This window comes from Lonchura striata, chromosome 2 (genome assembly GCF_050655825.1).
Source record: "Lonchura striata isolate lonStrDom1 chromosome 2, ASM5065582v1, whole genome shotgun sequence".
NCBI classification, from domain to species: Eukaryota; Metazoa; Chordata; class Aves; order Passeriformes; family Estrildidae; genus Lonchura; species Lonchura striata.
In genome coordinates, this window is record NC_140704.1 from 24,950,576 (window position 1) to 24,964,585 (window position 14,010).

General features: G+C 43.0%; 1 protein-coding gene across 20 annotated transcripts in view; it reads left to right on the forward strand.

Annotated features, from left to right (window-relative positions):
• The first annotated feature begins 568 nt into the window (after positions 1-568).
• DYNC1I1 (dynein cytoplasmic 1 intermediate chain 1) overlaps positions 569-14,010 on the forward strand; it is a 184,051-nt gene continuing 170,609 nt past the window's right edge. For 3 of the 20 annotated variants that reach the window (XM_085567065.1, XM_085567072.1, XM_085567055.1), the window contains exon 1: positions 573-1,009. The gene's annotated coding sequence lies outside the window, so the exon portion shown is untranslated. Of the gene's footprint in view, positions 1,010-1,693; positions 1,761-8,415; positions 8,590-14,010 lie in introns of all 20 variants that reach the window. The other 17 variants (XM_021538380.4, XM_021538382.4, XM_085567017.1 and 14 more) reach the window with 11 other exon arrangements.

Sequence of the window (14,010 nt, forward strand, 5' to 3'; positions counted from 1 at the left end):
CACCTCTCCCCCAGGAGATGGATATGTCTGTATGTGGAGAGAAGCAGGGGCAATGCTAGAAATCTGGCCCTCTTGTCTGGTACCTGTACCCATGAATGGTATGAGGAAACACGGGCAAAACAAAACGTCTGCCTTTGGGCAGTCTTGTCCTTATTTAGCCATGAAAGCATCTGTTCTGGAGCTCTCCCTGTTCTTCGAGAAAGGGACAGGACTAAGCAGGAGCCTGGAGCCATGACAGTTGACTAGGCTGCTACGGGAGTGATGGCCAGGCTGCCGAGGGGGTGACGGTGAGGCTGGCCTGGGAGGATATTCTAGGCAGCTTAGAGGGCGATGGCTAAGCCTCTGTGGGGCTGCCAGCTGCTGCCATCAGGATGGTGGTGGGGATGCTGCCTGGGCTGTCGTGGGGCTGCCGGTTGCTACCATGCGATGGTGTCAGGATGCTGTCTGTGGAGGCGGCGGTGGATGCTGCCTGGGCTGTCGTGGGGCTGACGGTGAAGCCGGTGTTGTGCTGACAGCCGCGCAGCTGCCGGCTCGGCTGCTCCCGGGGCGAAGCCTGCGCCACTGTGGGGGTGACACAGGGGAACATCGCGGAGCCGAGCGAGCGCACTTCAGGCCGGAGTTGCCGGGGGGCCGGGCGGGGACACTGAGCCGGCCCCTCCGCCGCCACCTGCCCCGCGGCCCCGCCCCGGCCCCGGGGCGGCAGAGGGGGTGTCTGTACCGGGGCCGCGCGGGCGGAGGAGGAGGAGGAGGCGGGAGGAGGAAAGCGGCAGCAGCAGCTCTCGGGAGGAGCCTGTCCACCGTGAGACAGCATATTCAGCGGCGGCGGCGGCGGTGCTGCCGCAGCGGCGGGCAGCACGGCTCGGCTCGGCTCGGCTCGGCACGACAGGGCGCAGCTACTGGCAGCAGCCCTTCAGTCAGCGGGGCATCCCTCTGCTCCCCCGGCGGCGCGGGCTCGGTGAGGGCTGCAAGGCGCCGGGAGCCGCTCCGCATCTCCCGGGCGCCGGCGGAGGTGAGGCACCCGCGGGGCGGCGGGGCCGGGACGCGGCGGGGCCGGACCGGAGGGGCGAGTGGGGGCTGCCCTTGGGCCCGGCGCTGGCGGCGGAGGAGCGGGGCGGGAGTCGCTCCGCGGGATGCGCAGCGGCCGCGGAGCCTGGTGCGGCCGCCGGAGGCGCTCCCCGGGCAGGCGGCCCGGCTGGGCGAGCGGGCATCCCGGCTGGGCGGGCGGGCATCCCGGCTGGGCGGGCGGGCATCCCGGCTGGGCGAGCGGGCATCCCGGCTGGGCGAGCGGGCATCCCGGCTGGGCGAGCGGGCATCCCGGCTGGGCGGGCGGGCATCCCGGCTGGGCGGGCGGGCATCCCGACTGGGCGAGCGGGCATCCCGGCTGGGCGAGCGGGCATCCCGGCTGGACTAGCGGGCATCCCGGCTGGGCGGGCGGGCATCCCGGCTGGGCGGGCGGGCATCCCCGGCTGCCCGCGGAGCCGGCCAGCCCTCGCCTTGGGTGGGCTCTGGCGGCCTGGCGCTCGTCGGCGGGGGGGCTGCGGTGAGCGAGCCTCGGCACCTGCTCCGGTCCCTGGGGCGCCTCCCGGCCCCGGGGCTGAGTGACGGCCGCAGGCTCTCGGCTGCCGCCTGAGCGCCCAACAGCTTAAAGCAAAAGGGGGTGGTAAAAGTTTTTCATCTGTAATTCTTCACACAGCGTGAGCGGTAGCGGGTTTGCTCAAGTCCAGGACGACAGCGGACAGTAAATAGATCTTTCATTTAAGGTAATTCCCTAAAAGGGTGAGAGATGGAGGGAGTCAGCCAGAGGCCTTTTTTCACTGGTAGTCCAGTGAAATAGATTTTCAAAAGGATGATATTGCAGTTACATCATCCCGGGAATCCCCTATGGTCAGCAGAGAAGAACATAAGGCCCCAGATTTCCTAGACAAAGCCCCTGTTTTATGAACTGGAAGAAAGTTTGTTTTTCTGTCCATACTGCCATTGACAGAAAGTAAATATTTGAGCTATAAATGCATATAACATAAGGATTCTTGGCAGATCAAACAATCTAGCCTGATAATATAGAGGGCATGAGATGGAAGGACCTGACATGAAGCTGGCATATGACTTTCATACCTGGAAATTTATCCTGACATACAGGATTTTGTCAGTGCTTCACTTCTGATTGAAGTCTTTAAATAACATTGGAAATTGCACTAAATATCATGAAGCATGGGACTGCAAAACCTGTTTCAGAATGGAAATCCCAGGTCCCAGGACTGCCTGCGTCTTGATAGATGGTGTTATCAGAGCAATTGGGGAATTTAAGTTCTGTTACCACCAATGTGTTTTGTTGAAGTGCCTCATCTGTTCTTGCTAAGTTAAGGGGGAAGGTTACCTGTTTGCGATTCTGATTCTTTTAAGCTCTTTTTTTTTTTGTTTTTATTTTCTTTTGAGGGGGCATCTCTAGTAACATTCTCCATATTTAGTGAAGGCAAATAAAATTCCTTTTATAATTTGCAGCATTTTTCTGCAAGAAATGGTTTCTTTAATACAAACTTTGGGGCTACATCTGGGTCTTCACCCAGATGGGAGTGCTCACTCACCAGTGCATCCTCTGCTTTGTTTTCTTTTCCCAAAATCATCCATTTATAGTTCATAAAAATACAAAAATGTGTTGTCTCTTCTGAACTTTCTCTGTGGACAGACTGATTTGAAGATTGGGACTTACCATCATCTTCCTTGTTAAGCAGGACTTCTGAGGGCCAGGTATATGGAGATCCAAATGATGGTTTAGAGTTAGATTGGCTAGATTTCTCTCAGCTCTAAGCACCTCTGCCTCTAATTAGTCTACCATAAAAATTCACTAACTGTAGTGCTGCCTTATCCACAGTTTAGGAGAGGAATCTTTAAAGGAGCAGCAATAAAACACACCTTACACATGCAGTAATTACTGGAAGTTTGGAGATCTGGCTACTCAAAGAATACACAGGGAAATATTCCTTTGTAGCCAGCAGATCTTAAATTAAGAAGCTGACCTTCCAGCTCTTTCTATAGGAGGAAGGGCAGTGAACTGCCCTCCTTTGTGATGCCTTTCAGTGGGTATTTTTTTCATTATTGGAATGTGTTTGTTTTTCAGTGTATTTTTCCAACTTCAGGTTTCTAGTTCCTGTTATGCCTCCCATAGATAAAAGCTTTGCTTTAGCAGCTGTCTTCAGTGTAGATATTCTAAATGATGCAATGAGAACTTACCTGCCTTATTTTTAAATAAGTTAACAGATTCGGTCTCTTGGTCTTCTTTTCTTTTGTAAGACAGGTTTCAAAAAGCATTCCTTGCTGCCCTCTGTTTTCCAGAATGCAAGAAGAGAGAGGGGGAATACTAGACTGAGCTAGTTGCTCTAATAATGGGCTGTGTTAGAGGCACCACCATTGCAGGATATTGGACAATGATGTGAAATGGGCTGGAAGGGAAAAAGATAAGGGATTGAAGTAGAAAAAACATTTAGAGTAGAGAAAGGCAATATTTTTTTGAAAACTTCATTTACTCTTGCTAGTGTATCAGTTAATCATGTGGTATCTTTCAGCTCCTCAAACTTAACTTCTCACAGAGATTTTAAACATATTTGTGGTCACTCTCTAGGACTACTTAACCAGGGCTATGCCTCAAGTGCCCTGTTGAGCTCCTTTGGCTTGGTTTGACTGGCAGCAGAATTAGGAATCTTTCAGAGTTACCAACACCTAGTGCCAAAATGAGTTGCTGCTTGGAGGTGGTGGTGGGATGTTAACAGGATTGTCCTCCTTGTCATTTCCATGGGCTTTAATTTTCAGAGAAGTTGGAGGGAAGTAACACTGAAATCCTCACTGAGGTGCACAGGGTAATTCATATCTGCCAAGATAGAGTCTCAGGCTTTCTGCAGCCATAGTCAGACATAATGACCTCTCAGTGCAATACTCATCTAATACCAATTTTATTTTAAAAACCTTAAATGAAACAAGCCATAATGACTCTAGATGTAATCTGTGTTTAAAAGGCACATTTTCCAGCCAAAATACTGATGGAATATGATGGCAAAATGCCTTTAGTGCAGATGCAACTTGTGTTAGTAGAACTATGCTTTTGCCAGAGCAGCTTTATTTCTGTTTGCAGGTGAGTACACATTTACATGTCCATATGGAGGCTTGCATTTCATATGAGGGCTTGAATGGTCTTGCCCTCAGCTGTTTGTGAGCATGCAGAAATGGTAATGCAGGAATGACACTGCTTCACAAAGAGACCCTGACTCAGTCTAAATCTCAGATTGATGCAATATGTCCCTTTGCTACTTGGTAATAATCCATCTAAAAGTGTGCTAGCTTTTTCTAGTTAGAGATGACATCGGGAGCTGTTGTTCACTTGGCCATCTGCAAGCCTCAAAATAAGACAGTATACATGAGCTTGCTCCCCCAATACTGTTCATTTTATGTGGCATCATCTTGCCAGCTTTTCTGGGAAAATGGCTACTTCCAGGCAGATGGCAGGAGCTGCAGGAAGCTGTGAAGCAGAATAATGTGTGAGCCACTAGATCTTAGAGATACAAGACACCTCTGATAATCTGTGACAGGTGACGTAGAGACTCCTCCTGAGCTATACCCCTTCTTTTTTACTGTGCATCTTCATCACTTTTTGTTGTACCTTGTGAGGCAAAAGCATGCTAATGAGTGTCTGGGAGTGCCGTGCAGCATGGAGAAGGTATGGAGCAGGAGTGACCATTTCTTGAAGCTTTTTGTGGGGAGGACACTGTAAGTCCATGCTCAAGTTTAAGGACAGAGGTGTCAGCCCTATCACTGCTGACAGTAATGGGAGTTTCTCTCTGACTTCTCTGGTGGTGAACTGAGCATAAAGAGTGATGGCAGAGGTCAGCTGCCTTCATTGTTTGAAAGCCATGATACTTCTCCAAACACTATTGAAGGAAATGAGAGTTTTGCATTGACTTAACAGAGTTTTTGAGTCCCTGTGTAATTGCTGCATTGACCTGTATGCAGATATCTTTGTTACCTGATGAATAATAGCTGCTTAGATGTCTCTTGTGATTCTTGGCTCTTAATTGTACAATTACAAGTACATGTTTTATATTTAACACTTCTCTCATGCATGTGAATCAGCCAATCTGGAGAGAAAAGTTACATCAACCTGAGAAGCAGACTTCCTGGGAGCCCTTCTGAAGCAGTGCAGCTCTATCCTTTGTGTTCCCCAGATGCTGGCTGACTGTCCCTGCTTGGCCCTAGAATAATTAATCAATAATTTGTTAAAAGGAGAAGGCTCATTTATTGCCACTCAGCAGAAAACAATTACAGAAGGAATCTTTTAAGGACTTAACTTTTTGTTTGTGAAGGGGTATCTTTTCTTCACATTTCCTTTCCCACTCACTATCATTCTTTGAGGCTTACCCTTTTCTCTTTAACTCAGTACTTTCTTATCTATATATTTCTTTCTTAGGATATATTTCTTATCTATTTGTCTTAACATCACATTCCCTTCTTGCTAGCCTTCCCTTCCCTTCCCCTCCCCTTGGTTTTCTCTCCCTAGCATAGAAATATTAGTTCTTTGGTCTTTTCTCCCTCCAGCTGTGATGTGGTACAAATAATTCCAAATCCTGCTCCTCAGTTATTAATTTTTCACTTTAGCCCAGCAGAAAGATGCAGTGTGTTTTGTGTTCAAACAATGGGGAGTTACAGTCAGGCAAAGACAAAAAAACACCTAGTATGATTAAATACAAATAAGTATAATAGAGGATATATTTCTTATCTATTTATATCACTTTATATCAAGATTTCCTTGATTTTAGTATTTCAGGCTGAATTTGAGAGAAAAAGCTATGTTAGTACTGAAACTATGCCATGTTAGTATTGAAAGTTAATCATTGTAGATCTTAGACCACATGCTGGGAAAATATGGATTTCTCTTGCCTTAAACTATTCACCCCTTCTGCTTTGTACCCATTAAAACAGATCTTAGCTTTTAAAGGGCATAGAGAGTCATATTAAATCCTTACTATTCAAAGCATGCCCTTGTTTCGTGTTTTGCACATTAGGCCATCACTGTTAGGATCCGAGTGGTTACCAGGTCACTTGGTAATTGGGGCAAAGACATTTCAAATGATTGCTATTATATATTTCCAGAAATTAAAATATGTAATAAAGCAGGTTTACAGGAAAAAAAACAAAACAACCAAACAAAACCCAACAAACCAACCCAGACTGTTTCTAATGTTTTCTTATATTTAAACCGGTCTGTCCTGGTTTAAAGACTATTCCACTGACACTGAGCTTTTAAAATAATTTCTTCTCAAATTCTCACAGCACAAAGTTGGGAGACTATCTAAACTCATGTGACATTTCATAATACATGTTTTTCTTCTCTTTAAGTAATATAAAAGATTTGCCATTTTTATTAATCTCACTATTCAGTCATATGACATTATTGTTTCATTCATCAGTTTGTTTCTTGTTACATTTTAAGCAATTGCAGAACCAGAAGGTAGTTTGTATCATAATTCTGATTTATTTAAGATCTTAGCTTGTCCCAAATGAATTAATTCTTTGTCCTTTTTAGCTCAACCTGCTCATAGAGCTCTGTCACACGCTTGTAGCACTTTGTTACAGACTATCAACTTCTGCCAGTCTTCATTGCCTAGGAACACAAATTACTTCTGCAAAAACGAGAGAAAAAATAGTTCAGGTTATATGTGCTTATGACTGTAAACTGTGTTGTGCACTAAACAATGAATGGCTTAAAAATCTATAATCTTTTGGAATGAAACAAGAAATTTGACCTAAATCATACCCCCTAGTGTGCAGTTAGCTATTCATGTACATAATCTGCTGCACTTGGCAAAGCCTGTGAATGTTGTATTCTTGGCTTTCACTATCTCCACAGTAGTAATAATAATACAAGAAAAATTGTGCTGATGGGATAGGAGGGTATTGTACTGGAGACAACATAAAAAAAACAGTGATGCCATTCTCTCTTTGTACTGAAAGAGCCCATGGGAAAACTGTCCCTTTATTTCCCACAATATTTTCTTTTTCACAGAAAGCTGAATGGCAAGAAAATGCAGGAAAGCCTAGTTTCTCAGCCTTTAAGGGCCTCTGAAAATATTTTAAAAACACCTTGAGCAAATTCAATAATTTTTCTGATAATTATAAGTTCAAGAGCCTTAAGATTTTTCCAATATGCTTAAAGCATAGAACTCAAAAGATGACAGTAAATTATAGTCTTTGTTAGGGGCTAACATGGAAAAAGTTCTGTGTTTCAGCCTTAGTACTGGTGCTGTCCACACCTTTTACAGCAGCCTTTATATACATAAATAACACTTACTGGGTTTTATTGTTTACTTAGTGACAGGGAAATAAAAAACTCTAGACTTCCACACTGACAAACATATCAGTCTTTTTGAACAAAATTATTATAATAGCAGTAATATTAGTTAATACTAGTGTGGATTTTGAAGTCTTTAAAGGGAGATCATGCCTCCTCAATGTTCATTCAGTAAAGTTTAATTAAGTTTCATTTTTTCCCAAGAAAGTTTCTGATCTCACTAAATCAAGTGATAAATTAGGAGTAAGTATAATTAAAGTTGGTTGCTTTGCATTTTTTGTGTTATTTTTCTTGAGGTACTGTGTGTGTGTATATATATATGTGAATAACACTGATGTGCTTTCTCATATCATGCAATGTCCACTTTTGCTAGAGGATTAACTTTAGCTATTACCCAATTACTCCTTGGTTCTCTCTGTTTCTCTCTTCCGATACTGCAATGATCTGTAGTGAAAACCAGACATGGATCATTTCTAGTTGCCTTGTGGACCTTCTGTGGTCCAGTATTTTGACAACCATTAGTACATGTTGATATCTTTTCCAAAACTGTCTATATCACCTTCCCCATTTGAAGAGAGCTAGTGGTGTCTAACTAATGTCTTGGTCTCAAATTCTGGAGCCAAGGTCCTGGTATACTGAGCCATGCACTAAGGCTTGCTTCTGGAGGTCCTGCAGCGTACTCCAGGGATGTGATTGCCCCATCATTTAGTGCAGGGACTTATTTACTTTTGCTCTCAGTCAGCCCATTTTGCAAAGCTGTTTCTCAGTTGAAGCCAGGGCATTTGAGAGATATGTGTGTGGGGGGGAGAGAAGAACTCATGTGCAGCCAGCATTGCCTTTGTAAGAGGCTGCGCTTAAAGTGCAGAGCATATCCACATCTTAAATCTGGGATGCATACTTGAATTCCCCAAACTGGAAGCTCAGCTGCATCTAAAATGATGAAATGGTATGGGAAACAGAAACTAAAATTGCTGTTCTCAAAAATCAGCTTGGCTTTCGCCTGGCTCCTGAAGCACAGGAAGTCTCTAGAAGCTCACTTTTTTGCCTTTTTTGGACTTTTCTGATGTGTTCTTACCCTTGAGCCCCCAGACTCCACCACAGCCCATGTGTCTGCCCTGTCTCTCTGAGGCTGCTCCATCTAGTTCATCTCTAGTTCCTCAAGCTCATGTGCCAGACTGTGCGCTCCACGCCAAGCTGCAGCTGACACCATCTACTCCTGGCTGTAATGGGAATCACCTAAAGTAAAGGAGTTTCAGGTAATTTTTACTTTTCCTTAAAGAGACATTTGCCTTCATCTGTGCGCTGACCAGCAGACTATATGTCTTCTGCAGTAAGTACCTTTCCAGTCTTTCCCCCTGAAGCTGCTTCACATAAGTCTGAAGTATTAAAGTTTCTTTGAGTGTAACAGAACTTGTGGGAGAAATAGAAAGGACTCTTTATCACCTTGCTTCAAATGCTCAGGAAGAAACAGGAGTCTTTAGCTCCAGATACTAAATACAGCATTGTATTGTAAACTAAACAGTCACTGTGTATAATATAAACTAACCCTGAAACAAAGACTAGAACCCAGGGGCCTCTCTTAGGGATTAATGTTCGCTGTCTCGCATCTGCTTCTTCTGGTCCAATGAATCTTTGCAGAAAATAAATTAACAGAAAATAGCTTTGATGAATAAGAATGCAATCTCTATTCCTCCAGTCCTTCTCATTCATTAGCCCACAGTCACCCTAGGAATGTGGGTTTCAGTTTTCCCGAGACAAAAAATGTCCAACCCCCCCGGTCCCCCACCAACCAAACCACAAACAAGCCAACAAATAACAAACCCCAAAACATGTTTCTCCTATTTGGTTGGAACGCTTTAATCGCAGAAAAGGTAAATGGAATAGATTTCTTGATTCTTAGTCCTCTCTCATATTCAAATTCTTTGCATATGTCCTTTAAATTACTCTGTCAGGCATCTGCATTTATCATCTTGCCTTGTTATCTGGACATACCTTTTTTCTCTTCTGTCGATCAGCAGGGATATTTGGCTAAGGCAGGCTCTGAGCATTCATCTGCTTTGTTGGTACTGCCAGGTAAACCCTGGGAAGTACAAAGAGAATGGTAGTGTTGTTTATTCTACTTTTTGAGAACTTTCTGTGTATTTCTTACAGCCAGAGCTCTTCCGTGTTTTCTAAATCTTTAGCTGTCTTGACTTCAGAGCTGAAATCAATATGTAATATTTTTAACCTAGTTACATCCTTACAGACATCAGCGGCAAAGCAAAGCATATTTTTTTAAAAGAAAGAAACGATATGTGGGTAAGTCTTCCAGCAGAACCTGTGTGATGGCAGCATAGCTTGTTCTTTGATGTCTCTCTGGCAGTTGTCATATCTGGGTTAAGAAGCAGACACTGGAGCATGCATTTTTCATGTTTGGGTAAATGGCTTTAAGTATCACTTTGCAGCCATGTACCACTAGGGTTATCTCAGGAGGAGGGTGGAAAAGTCAGAGGGGTCAGTTTTAGCCCCCAATATGAAATGAAATTACATGTTTTAATGGCTGAAATATCTTCAGGAAGGAAAAAATTACTCTTTGATCCACTTCAGGAGAGACTAGCAGACAACCTGAAGCAAAATTCAATGTTAGGTCTCAGTATCATTAGATTTACCCCTGGGAAGCATTTTGGTACTATTATGATGAACAAGATATTTTATATAGGTTTTGAAGAAGTGGTCATATCAATGAGAGCAGCAGATGATCATTGTATAAGAAATACATACTAAAGAAATTCAAATCAAAGACATTAAATACAAGGCTCTTATTTTTCTAGATTAGTGACCTTCACCTTGAGGTTTAGATTGTTACCTCTCACATTATCCATCTCTAAAATCTTACCAATTTACAGCATGCATTTGATTGTCTTTTAATGTCAGAAAACACCTTTAAATTATCCTGTTAGGTCACAGAATCATAAAATGGCTGGGTTTGAAAAGGACCTTTGAGATCTTGTAATAAAGGCCCCTTCAGTGGATAGAGACACCTTTCACTCAGAGCTCCATCCAACCTGGCCTTTAAACACTTCCAGGGATGGTGCATCCACAGCTTCTCTGGGCAGCCTGTTCCAGTGCCTCACCACACTCACAGTAAAAACATTTTTCCTAATAGCTAATCTAAACCTACTCTTTTTCAGTTTCAATCTCTTTCCCCTTGTCCTGTCACTTCCAGCTGTTATAAAAAGTCTCTCTCCCTTTCTTGTAGGCTCCTTCCAGGTACTGAAAAACTGCAATTAGGTCACCCCAAAGTCTACTCTTTTCCAGGCTGAACAAATCCAAATCTCTCAGCCTTTCCTCACAGGAGATGTACTCCATCACTCTGATCAACTTGGTGGCCTTGTCTGGACTCACTTCAACAGGTCCATGTCCTTCCTAATAGCCAACCTAGTGGGGCCCCAGAGCTGTGTGCAGCACTGCTGGTGGGGTCTCACTGGAGCACAGCAGAGGGGTAGAATCCCCTCTGTCACCCTGCTGCCCACGCTGCTTTTGCTGCAACCCAGTTTGGTTTGGCTCTCTGGGCTGGGAGCGCACATTGCTGGGTCATGTCCAGCCTCTCATCCACCAGCACCCCTAAGTCCTTCTCAGAAGGGCTGCTCTTGATCTGTTCATCCTGCAATTCCTCTCTGGAGCAAGCTAGGAAATCCACAAAATATAACACAATCCCAATGAGAAAGACCATTGTGTAGAGTCACAAAATTTGGAATTTTGTTATGTCAATTCCCAGCCATATACAGAGTCACATATGGAATCCTGGGTGTGATTGCAGTCAAACAGTAAAAGATAACAGAGACACAAGCTGATAGAGAGGGCAGTGACCAAGAATGCTTAGGAATCTTCTATTCTACAAGATCTAAATGTTGTCAAGCATGCAAGTGGTTGCTTTGTTAAAAATATCTGCTCTTTGTAACTAGGGCACAATTCCTCAGTCAGATCTCCTCAGTATTGGCTGCTGCATCATTAAGGACATCTTACAGAAGCACATCTGAGATCATTGTGCAGTTACAACTGTACTCATTAATGCTTATGAGAGAAAATCCAATACTTTTGAAAGACCTATTTATTCAATAGTTTTATTTATTTAAAACTATTTAATATTCCATTTTCTTTGAGGTGATATATGCAGTGGAATTCAATATAAAGGGAGCATATTTGGTGCAAGACGTGCAGCAGTTTTGCTAGAGTGACATGTTAGTATGAGTCCTTGGGTTCATTCTGCTCTGTGCTGGAATGTTGGGTGTTTGTTGCTCATCTCCAGCGAGTTGTTGCCAGCAGCTTCTTCCATTCAACTTTCCATGGTGTCTCTTCCATGGCACTGGGTTTGTTTGATGCCTTGTGAAGGCTGACCTGGAACAGAGGCTAGACAGAGTTAAAGAATTGAGTAGGCATTTATTAGAAGGCCTCAATAGATCCACCTTGGGCAGTACAAGAGCCCAGCCAGGGATACACCCAAGATGAACCCAAAATAGTCACAAAATGGAAATCCAGTCATGGGGTCTCTCACTGTTTTAAGTTCTGGTCCATTAGCATATTGGAGTTTATTGTTTTCCTCTCTTCATTCTGTCATTGTTTATGCTCTTGGGACTCAGATTTGGATCATTTGTCCTTGGTTCCCAGCTGTGAAGGAATTGTTTTGTCTACCTATTCTGTGAAGAGAACTTACCATCCGCTAATATGAAGCTCAAAACTAGACTCTAAAGCAGCGCAGAATCCGAAAAAACATAAAAGCTGAAACCTGAGGCATCGTATTGGAATTGAAAAGATCATGGTAAATTTAAGAGGCTAAAGGGGCATGAGAGATAGGGATGACAAGAAGGTGTTGATTCATTGGCACTAGTCCTGCTGTTGGAAGAATGGGCATTGGTAGAGTTTTCCTCACATGCTGCCTTGCGGAGACCCTGCAATTCTGATGAAGCTGAGTTAATTTTGTAGTAGGGCCATTATGGGAGAACAAGAGTGAAAAGATTAAGTGGCAATGGATTGTAAGGGATGTGTAACTGAGCAGTTGTGGGTACATCTCTTATACCCTGACAGCATCAAAATAAATAGGCTAGAGATGTGCTGACCTGTTGCGTAGCAACCAGGAGGAAGCACAGAACCAAATCTCTGGATGCTTGTGATTTGTAAACCTTTACAGAACAAAGTACAAGACCTTTGCCCATCTGCTAGAGATGTTCAGAAGCTGAAGGATAAAAATGGTACATTCCCTGAAATGTAACACTTGACAACCATTTTTATTTATAGATAAATACACAGATGCAGTGTAAAAAGCCTGACTATTTTGCCTCAAGGTTATGTAGAAAAAATACTTAGTCTCTCCAATTTTAGTTAGTGTTTTCCTGAATTCGTCACACAGAGAAGATTCCTTTAAATACTGCAAATGCTGAGCTTTTGCAGCTGCAAATATTTGTTCATTGTTGTGATTTCGGAAACATTGATATGCCCATTTAGCAAAATTATTTATGTTATTCGACTGAAGTCAAGTACAAATTCTGATGCATGATGAAAAGAGGCACTCATGTTTATTTAAAAATTGCTGTTGAGATGCTTCTAGCCTCTCTTGCCCATTTGAAGTGTGTTCAAACATTATTTTCAAATTAATGTGTTGTATTAGAATATATTTGTACTAGGGTAGCAACTCCCTCTGGTTTCTTGCAGACCAAAGCTGTTTATCTGCTTTGCACAGTTTCATACTTTGCATGCACACTTCAAAGTTTTGGAAGTCTTAGGTAGATCTCATGGGAATTTTTTTCTATTGGAAGGATATATAATATTTCTAACTGTAGGAAAGATGCTAATTTGTACTTAGTAGAGATAAATACATTACGTTATAGAAATGAATATTTTTTTTCCAGTGAAGCACTTCATATGTTGGAGTTTCAGTAGTAATGGTACTTCCGTTTACTCTTATAAATCCATTCTTTAAAACCAAAACCAATGAGTAATATATTTTATTGTGCAACATCCTCTGCATTTCACACAAATATGTTTTGCAGTTTTGGACTCAAATAACTGGCTGTTTATGAAGGCATATGAATAATACATGTACAGCATCTCTAAATGCTAGATGCTGCCTATTTATTTCAGAGAAGTTAATTAATGAATAAATTATTTATAATTAGTTATATAGGATGACTAATGCCATATGTAACAGCATTTAATGAACCCCCATGGTAATTGCAACAGAGATAATAACAAAAAGGACAGGAATTCGCAAACCAGGAAAGACCTCAAGGCTCATGAAGGGTAAAATTCCTACGCTTTTTGGAAAATTTCTACTCTAGTGCAGCCTACTGAATGGACAGCATGTAAAAATCCTGCAAACACCAAAAAGAAGCAAAATCTGTAGGATTTTTTAATGGGCTACCAGATTTGGAAACTTAGGCTCCTTTTTAGATGAGCTTGGCAGAAGCATGCAGGCAAAATGCTATTCTAGCAAATACAAAGAACAGGCTGGAAGAGAAGGGAGATCTGATATATTGTTTACTTTTTCTGCTTAAAAACTGCACTGTTGTAATTATCTTTTTATTTTACTTGATATACACTGGGCATTTGGGGCTTATTTTTTCCTATATTTAGTCTATGTACACATCTTGCAACTCTTCGTACCTGTTCTTCTGGCTGATACTCTAAGTATCAACTTATTG